General features: G+C 55.8%; 1 long non-coding RNA gene across 1 annotated transcript; it reads right to left on the reverse strand.

Moving 5' to 3' along the window:
* Positions 1-301: 301 nt before the first annotated feature.
* LOC122231933 lies at positions 302-2,687 on the reverse strand. Its single transcript, XR_006209230.1, has 3 exons — positions 2,602-2,687; positions 1,642-1,758; positions 302-563 (listed from the first exon to the last, which is right to left on the reverse strand). It is a non-coding gene; the product is annotated as an uncharacterized LOC122231933 (long non-coding RNA).
* Positions 2,688-9,591: the final 6,904 nt, after the last annotated feature.

Here is a 9,591-nt window from a genome sequence, read left to right on the forward strand (position 1 = left end):
CCAGGCTCGGCCTGTGCCAGGCCATGTGGGGAGCGCCCGTGCTTTATGGTGCGCGGGTGAAAAATGGAAATGCTAATAAGTAGTCGTTAAGTTGTCTTGCAAAAATGTTAAATGATAAATTGGGTAATGTTATTGTTGAAATGAAATATGTAAAATAAATGAGTTATTTATTTCTAATAAATATTTTGTTTACGATATATTTGTAGGGGTGTTAATTATTTTCCCCCTCAATCGGGGCAACGTATAAATTCTAATAAAGCGCGGGCCGCGGCGAAGGCAGCAGCCAGGGTGGCGGCTTCTCCGGGCCGGGCCGAAGGACCAGGCCGTGATGGATGCTCCAGTCACATGTGATTGTTCTTCTCACTGCTGTTGCAGGTTCCCTAGTGTGGCCTGTTTTCTCTCCTCAAAACAAGAAAGGGAAGGGGGTGTGGGAAGGAGAGAGTCCGGGAGGAAAACAAACCAACTAGGGTCTCCACGATGAGACGATCGCATTTCCCGTGGCCAGGTCTTGCGCCTTAGCTAGCTGCACAGGCCCTGGGTATGCGCGTCACTGCTGGAACCAGCTTCGAGGAAGAAGAAATAAATACATAAGCAAACCAAGTGGATTTCATGTCCCTAAGACCCATCCGCAGCGCGGAGCACTCCCTCCGGGCTGGGGGCCCTCAGTTACTCCCACCCTCCCCTCCTCCAGCTGAGACATCTCCAGGGAGGCAGATAGCCCCATCTCTGGCTTTCTCAACTTGCCCTACCAAAACTTCCTCCTTCCTCCCACCAAGGGAAGCCTCCTCTCCCCCTTCACACTGCCTTTTCTCCCTTTCTTGCTTTCCTTGGACCCCTTCCTACGGGGAGCTCCAGGATTGTCCACGGCCTCTCCAGGAGAACCCTAGTTTAGCCCCTCAGGATCCATCAGACCAGAAATTCAACTAGGCCCTGGCCAGCCCCTGAGGCTGGGATGGGGGGGTGGGGGGAGTACATTCCCTTTCAGGACAGGCTGCCTCCCCCCAGGGCGTTATCTCCCCCTGGGTAATAAAACTGCTGAGGCAGGACGGCCTGGTGGGCAGGGACAGGTGGCCAGGGCACGGGACGCAGGGCCGCTCTGTCCCCGCCGCAGGCACCAGCCACCCTTCCCTCCAACCCCCTCCCCCAACTCCTGGGGCTGTGCTGCGCTCCAAGTTCTCACCACAGGGCTCCGGGCTGACCTCCAGTCAGGGATCCCAAGCACTTAGCATACCCTTCCTCAGGGTGGGGGAACTTGGGTGGGCCGCATGGCCAAGGGAGCTGGGATTGGTCAGACTCGGGCAGTTCCTGTGTGTCTTTAGAGTCCGGGTGGGGAAGCTGTGGCTTGAGGTAATGCCTTCCAGGCTAGGGTCCCCCACAGTCTGCCAGGAAGGGGACCTGCCCCTCTTCTAGCCCCCTACCGCTTCCCACCACCTCAAGCTGAGCCATTGGAAGCTATCTCTCAGAAAGTGGCCCTCTGCGCGAGTGTGACCCGTGTGTATGTGTGCACACGACAATGCGTGTGCAAGAGGAATAGGCTCACTGTAGGGGAGACCTTTAGCGTGGCATTGAGAGAAAGGTAAGTGACAGAGGAAACAGAGGGACACCACAGACACTGTGGTGTGCACGCCTGTCCACGCGTACCCACGCCAGATGCTGGACTGGCGGTCAGTCGCACACGGTGCTGGCATCGTTCACATCAGGGGCACGGTCCAGTCCCACGCGATGACAGTTCCACAAACAGAAATTCTGCCAACGACACTTGCAGGGGGAGTTTAAGGCAAGTCCGCAAACAGACAAAAAGGGAGGTGAAATCATTGCCTGTCTGAGGCTTTGATGAGGGGGAAGGAAGGGTATCAGCACCATGGGGAGGGCGCCCCCTGCTGGGCAGAACAGCTGTAACGCCCCACCCTGCCCCCAGCCAGGCCGTCTAAACCTGCCCCTGACTCACCAGCACCCCTCTCCTACCTCCTGCTAGATATCCAGACCTCACGCTTGTCTACCACACCCTGGATAAACCCCAGGCCAGGCTGCGTAACTCTGGGTTGTCTTCAAAACGTGTAAAATCTTTGATCATCATTTGTTTAAACTGTATAAATAATCCACCCGGTTTTAATAGGATTTTTCTATGAATCGGCAACAAAGCATGAAATGTGATATTTTCACCATGAGTAGTTGGGAAATTAGTCACCTCTGTCCATGGCTCTCTGCTGGCTGGAGACCCCCATCCTGTCTGGCCCCTCCCTCCCCTCCACGTCAGGCCAACCTGGGCCCTTCAAATGCCACCCCCTCAGCTCCCACCTTTTGGGGGGTAGTGGGGGGATTCTACGGCATGGCTCTGAGGAGCCCATCCCGGTCATCTCTGGATCTGAGAGCAAAGACCAGGCTGCCCTGAGGCTCTGTTTCCCAGACTCCTCCTCTGATATCAGGGCCCCCACTGTGGACACCAGTGCGCATTGGAGTAGGGTTCCAGGGTGGGCAGTGTGTTGTGGGATTATTTGGGGCAGAGTGCTGGTATGAGGAAGAGAGTTGGGGTCATCCACCATCTCCCCCAATCTCCCAAAAGTCTTTCCACACTTGCCCACGCCCCAGGCTGTTACACACCTGTTTGCTGTTACATATTCACAGAGGCGAGACCCACATGCACACTCAAGAGGCTGGGCTTGTCTTCCAAGGCTGACGAGTTGCCCACCCACTCTGGGAACAGAAGATGCTGAGTCTGAGAGACCAGCCACCGTTGGTAACAGGGAGGGGGAGAGATGGGGGTCTGATCTGGAGAAGGAGGGCATGGGAGCATCAGAACTGAGCTTCAGGGATGGGAGCCAGACAGGAATCAGAGATCGGGGCAGGTCTGGGGAGTTATACAGAAGAGGCAGGATGGTGGGGACTGCCCATATATGCAAGAGAGCCTTTCCGTTCCTGTCCCAAATGACTCCTGACCCTGGCCCCTGCCACCAAGTACAGTAACCCCAAAGCACCCCTCCTCTGCCTCAGTGCCCCACTGAGAAAAGCCAGCAGCCAACACCAGGGACCGAGAGCCTACACAGTAGGCTGTCTGAGCCACCCAGCCAGGCCTCGGGCCTCCCAGGTCTCGGCCACAGCCTATGGGGCTCAGCCACAGACCAGGGCACGGCCGTGTGGGGGGAGCCACGTGGGGGTCCTCTCCCCCCACCCCTGCGATGCACGACAGTCCACGTGCTCCAAGCTGAGCAGGGCCCCCTTCCTTTCTGCCCCCTGCCCCTGGCCTGAGATGAATAAAACTCAGGGGGGTGGGGGGAGCTATTCATAGAGCCAGAGAATGTGTGAGCCGCCCAGCAGCCCCCTCTCATTAGGGGACCCCCGTCAGGTGGCGCTCATTAACTTCAAGTTGTCTCTTGTTTTAAAACTCGGGTGAGGGGGGCCGGGTGGAGGGGCACATTGTCTGGCTGCTGCCCCAGAGAGATTAGGCGCCCAGGGGGAGGAGGCAGGCAAAGGCCCTTTAATTAGTTACTTTCAAAGGTTCCCTGTCCCCTTTCTCTCAGGGCCCCCTCCTGCCCCCGGCTGGGCCCAGCTTCGAGGGGGGCGGTCTTTTCTGCCTGGCAGAGCTGCCTGGTCACTCAGCTTAAATCCGCAGTCTTTGTTCCCGCCCGGACAATGGGCCCAGCACAGCAGCCACAGAGGCCATGGAAGGAGCAGGGCCTTCTTCTGTAAGCCTGGAGCCAGCTGAGAGGGGTGCACCCCGGCTCAGGGCGCAGCCTGGGGCTCCAGACAGGGGCCCGGGCACCAGGGGCCTCTCTGGGCTAAGAAGAAAAGGGGACACACGCATACACCCGCACACACCCCAGCTTCAAGACCTAGTTCTAACAGAGGAAAGAGCTGGGACGAACCTCACGTCAGGGACTCTTTCGCAAAGAAGCTTCGCTAGCTCACGGATGGGCTTCCTCTTCCCTCTACATAGCTGAAAGAACGCGGTTTTCGAATCAGGCAGATCTGAGTCAGTCCCAATGTTGGTTCCACTACGCATTAACAAGTAACTAGTCTCTCGAGCCTCAATTCCCCTCATCTTTAAAATGGGGGAAATAATCCCTGTCTCTTGGGTCGTGAGGATTAAATTCTTAATGGTATGAAAATGTCTAGCACAGTGCCTGGCCAACAGTAAGCCCTCAACACGGTCCTTGTGTGGTTCCCAAGGCCAGAGCCTGACCCCACACCCTCCACCACTGGCTGCGGGCACATCTGACCCTTGCACTTGGCAGGTGCCGCTGGCAGACATGGGCTCGCTGCCTTACATACAAAGTGCTGGTACTCACACGCAGGGAAACGCTCCGAAGTCGGTGAGTGTGCGGGCAGGAAGGAGGAGGAAGGAGGATCCCAGATGGGAGGGTAATGGGGTCTGGGAGGCCATCAAACAGAAGAGGTAAGCAGGAACATGAGGAGGAAGTGGAGATTGAGCCAGCCTGGGGAGGGGGGTGGTGATTAGCAGATCCTAGGGGGTGGTCTTGGGGGGTGAGTTGAGTGGCTGAGTTGCGAGAAGAGTCGGTGATTTGCCTGGGTCAGCAGATTAATGGCACTAACGAAGTTTCCAAGAGCGTGGTGAGTTGGGGGGCCGGGGGCGCCCATGTGGAAAGGCACATGACTGGGGATTGATCAGGCTGAAGATGAAACAGAGAAAGCTTCCCGGGCAGCAGAGGTAGGAAACGCCAAAACCAATTACTCCCCAACCCCTCTGGCCTCCAGATCCCTCCCCCAGGGAGGAGGGAAGGGGCTGTGACCTCTCTCTGTGGGTGCATGCACTCCGGGCGCGCACACACACACACAGACCGCTCACATGGGTAGGCGTGTGCACCGGGGAAGGCCCATGCGTGGGAGGGAGTAGACCCAGGATATGCCGATGCTTCCGCAGGATGGTCTGTGCGCTCTCCCCCTTGGGTGGGGGTCATTTGACTTCTCACAGGCGTCCCTCTCACGGATGACTCCTCTTAGGGGTCCCCACTCCCACCTAAGTCTCCCCACGTGAGAAGCACAGGTGTCACCAGGAGTCAGCGGCCCACGGGAGGTGGCAGAAGCGGAGGGGATTGCCGTGGACCGCCTTCATTCAGTTCAGGCCTCGAGTAGCACCTCCACAAATTTGCTAGTTTGGGCTCAACCCTAGTTTCTGGTCAGAGGCGGCCCTGGATTACCATTGAGGTGGCTAATTCCCCGTGCAGATCATTGACAACTTAGCCTCTGGTTAATGGGAGTGTATCCCACTTAGGGAAAGCGCACCCTTCAGGAAAGAATCAATTACACACAGGTTCCTTTTAGTAGCCCCTGAGGTTTGTTGAGTGAATAAGCGTGGCAGATCGGGCAACCCTCTTCAGCTTAAAGATTCACAAAGGCTATCAAAGAACTAGATCAAAGGGCAAGCAAACATCTCTTACAGGACCTAAAGAAGCCCTTAGTTAAAATTCAACAGTTAAGAGGTGATTAGACGTAAGATAAGAGCCCTTCAAACTCCCAACACTAACCCAATAGTTGTCCACGTTTGGGGTCTTTAAGGGAGATGGAAGGGGGGAGGGGAAAGAGGAGGCAAGAGAAGGCCTGGGTTTAGCTCTTGCCCAGGGAGGGACCTCTCCCTTCCAAGCATCGTGCCGTGTTGTGCCACGTTTGCACCTCCAGATTTAGGGTAGAATCTGTGTTTCATGCCATATGTTGAGTGGTGTTATTACAGTTATTAGCAATTATGTTTTATCATAAAATCACTTTTCCTTTAAAGATGTGAGTAAAAAAATATCAGCTGTTCTTAGAGTAAGTTCTATCCAGTCTATTCCTCTTGGAAATTACTTCTCGTTTTATAATACACGCCAACAGGCCAACGGGATGGGAGCCCTGGACATCGGCACAAGTGACTGTTGGGGGCCTAATAATTTCACACAAGGAGCGGCCACCGCACTGCTGGGTCCAGACGGTTGGGGAGCGGAGGGCATCGTGCCCCAAAGGTGCTGTAGCCAGTGCCCCACCCTAGGCCCAGGCCTGCCCCCCTCCCCCAATCTCCAACCCAGTGACCACCTTACGGAGGCTGTCACCGGGTTCCTGGCTCCAGGATGCCTCCCCCTGCCCCCTGGCCCCCAGCCCCACCTTGTGCCCCTGCTGCAATGTCTACGAGGGAGACCGGCTCCTCTTGGGGCCTGCAAGCTTTTGTTAGCGTTATGTGAGCCGCTAGTGACAAGGGCCCTGAAACCCAACGCGACCAAACTCATAAAAGGGGTCACTGTCTCTTTAATTAAAGTTCCCTGTTTGGAGGTTAAAGACAAACCCGTTTGATGGTGCAGGTGTGTGGAGGGGGGTTGGGGCAGAGGGCTGGAGGGGGCTGCAGGGAAATGGAATTCTATCCTCCAAGGGGAGCAGGGAGGGGCCTCACCAGGGCCAGACTGGCTGCCCACGGAAAGTCTGTTGGGGGGCCCTAGGGGTCCCCGGTGTAGGATGTGGTAAGGGTCACGAGGGGAGAAACCAGGCAGGAACAGGGAGGCCAGAGGCCAGCGCAGCCAGCTCAGACTGCCCTGCACAAGTGCCTTGCTCGGGCCACCTGCCCTCCGATCCCCACCACCGCCATGCCTGAGGACCACTCCCCTTGTCTGCTCCTTGGTTCCCCCTTTCCCACCCCAAAAGTTCTCCCCGAAAAGAGGGCCCAGGCCTTCATCCCATCTCCACATAGAAGCGACTTCATCACAGTTTAACATAAAAAGATCAGCTGGTATCGACCCGTAATTTGGACCCACGCCACGCTATTGGCAGGAAGACAGAATAAGTTAGGGTGGCCATGTTTCAAAAATTCTCTGTGTGCACTCAATCACGGCCCAGGGAAGGCGGGCGGGTGCGTAATAACCCAGCCGCGCTCTCCATTTCCCCTGTAGATCAATGCTAATACCAGGAGGCCCCAGAAGATGGATGGAACCGACAGGAACCTTGAAATCCCTACACAGGGGCTGGTGCCTCAACCGATAAAGGATTTCACTGCTGCTGGGGCGGGGACACAGAAACCCTAGGGGCCACGGGAGACAGTCTGGTGGGGGGCAAGGAGGTGGGGAAGAGAGAGCAGCCTCTCTTTCACACACACACACACACACACACACACACACACGCTCTTGTCCTCACTGACACCCACAGTCACTCACGCAGCCACTGACTGATGCACACTCCAGAGTCACTGACATGCACGCCAGTGGCTGGCACGCACCATCATTCACACTCTCCAGCTCGCAGCACCAACACCTCCCCAAGAGGCCTTGACTCCAAGTGGTCACTCACACGGGTCCTAGTACGCACATGCACACACACGCACAAACATGCGCACAAACTCAACCCTACGCACCAGAATCTCGGTCTCTGACACAGACACTCATGTTGACACGTTGAGGTGCTCACAATGTGAGGTGACACACTGAGGAGACATATTCACTCACTGGCGTCTACACGCTGCTACGGTGAAGCGTAAAGATACATGCACCCACACGTATACACACATCCCTGCCTTTCCTTTCTCTCTTTCCATCCCATCCCTTCTCCCTGTTGCCTTCTGATTCTGTTCAGAACCTTGCTGGCTGGTGATCAGTCAGGAAGCTTCCCAGGACCTGTTGGAAGTAAATCACTAAGACAGAAGTATACCAGACGCACAGTCCTGGAGACACATCCCGATGAGAACCCAGACCCATACTGGCTGGACGGCAGGAGACTTGCGTCCCAGGGACAGCTCAGCCACAGACTTGCTTACATGGCCTTGGGTAAACCACTTGCTCTTCCTGGGCCTCTATTTCCTCATCTATAAAACAAGAGGTTGGGCTGGGACATTCGTAAGGTCCCCTTCCAGGCCTCGATGACTCAGTCTGTGGCAAATACAAATCCTTGCAAAGAGTCGCACACACAGGCAGCCCCAAGCAAGCAGACCCTGGCTTTTAAGCTCCTGGTGGCCTGAAACCCATACCCACGATGACACATGCAGGATCACACCCTCAGGGGGTGCTCTTCCCAACAAGGGTGCCTATAGCAGGGACAGCGACTCCTCATCCTTCCCAGGGCTGGATGGCAGCAAGCTGCAGAAGGCACTTTTCTGTGGGCAAAGAATTGGGGGCAGAGCAGGGAGCTGGAGCATTGCTGGGACTTTAAGGGAGGAGGCTTGGGAGGGCAACGATTGGGACCTATAGAGGGGACAGAGAGAAAAACCCGGTGCTGGCTGCCAAGACCGGCCCCCACCCAGCCACCCCTTTCTGTCTTGCTGATTTTCCTCTTTCCGAGCTCAGTCCCAGGACAGGAGCCGTTTCCATGGCCTCACACTGACATCTTGTGGCCATGTCTAGGATTGCAAGTAGCGCAGGGAGGTGCTGGGCCTCCTGCAGAGAAATACTGGTCTCCCCAGTCACCCAGCGAATACTTGGCAGGACAGTGGCTCTTATCCCTGGGTGCCCTGCTCTATGTTCAGCAGCCAGGAAAGTCACAGGAGGCTGGCATGTACCTCAAGCAGGGGCAGGTGTAAAAACAGGAGGCTGCTTTGGGAAAAGGCTTCAGGGTCACCTGATGACAAAAGGGACTGCAGAAAAATGAATGCTCAAGGGAGCTCCGTTTTTGTGGTAGTGACAAAACCCTGTCATCCTGAAGCCCCAATATGAGGCAGGGAAATGTGACCCTGCCCCAGGCGGCTGCAGTCTGGGAAAAGAGAGGCAACTTTCCCCAGGGATCCTCCACCTGAAGAAAGAGATTCAGCCCTGGCTTCATACAGTCTGATGGGGAGCATTTGGCTCCCCTCACAGACAGACTAAGCCTGGCCGGTGTGTGTGTGGGGGGGGGGGAGGGATGAGACATGGCTTCCCTAAGGGAGCCTCTAATCTTGAGGAAGGAAAAACCTCAACCTTCATCAGGGATGCCAATCATATCTGAGGAGCACGCGATGTGGGGGTTTTAGAAGCCCCCTTCAAGCTGTCCTAGCCTCCCATGCAAATCCCTGGTCTGGAAGTCTGAACAGAATGTGATTTCTGTGTCTTCATTAGCATCCTCGGGCTTGGAAGAGGGTTGAGGAAGATGTCTAGGGAGAAGTTTGGGCTCTAGAGCCAGCCCCATCTATTCTGAAGAGGCCTGGTGAGGAGTGGGGCAGGGGGCGGGCACCACATCTCCCAGATCCTTCCAGAAGTAGCCATGACTGAAGGCCCCAGCCTGCCCCAAGACTTCTCGGGATCACTTCCTCTTGCCGCAGTCTCCTTGTCACTTCTGGAGATAGGCCTCGGGCACCTAGAGTTAGCAGATCACACGCACAAGACAGAAGCCATGGGTTCTCTGTCTGGAGCCAGGGAACCCTGGAGGTGCTAGGCTGATGACTTTGTTATAAATTAGAGACTCATTAAGAGAAGGTAAGAAGGGCTCAGTAACAGCTTTCGGGGCCCATCTTTTCGATTTCTTGTTCAGTTTGTTTATTGCGATTGTTCCTGTCTCATAAGCTTATTGCAAAACCAATAAAAATGATCTATTCAGAGAGGGGAGCTGCTCTTTTGACTAGTAAGCTGCCGCTTGGTCCTGGGTCCCACCCCTCCCCCTCCCCATGGCTGCAGCCCCAGCCTGGTTGACCAGCTGTCTCCTGCCGCGGGGTCA

The sequence above is a fragment of the Panthera tigris genome, chromosome D2 (assembly GCF_018350195.1).
Source record: "Panthera tigris isolate Pti1 chromosome D2, P.tigris_Pti1_mat1.1, whole genome shotgun sequence".
Classification (NCBI taxonomy): Eukaryota; Metazoa; Chordata; class Mammalia; order Carnivora; family Felidae; genus Panthera; species Panthera tigris.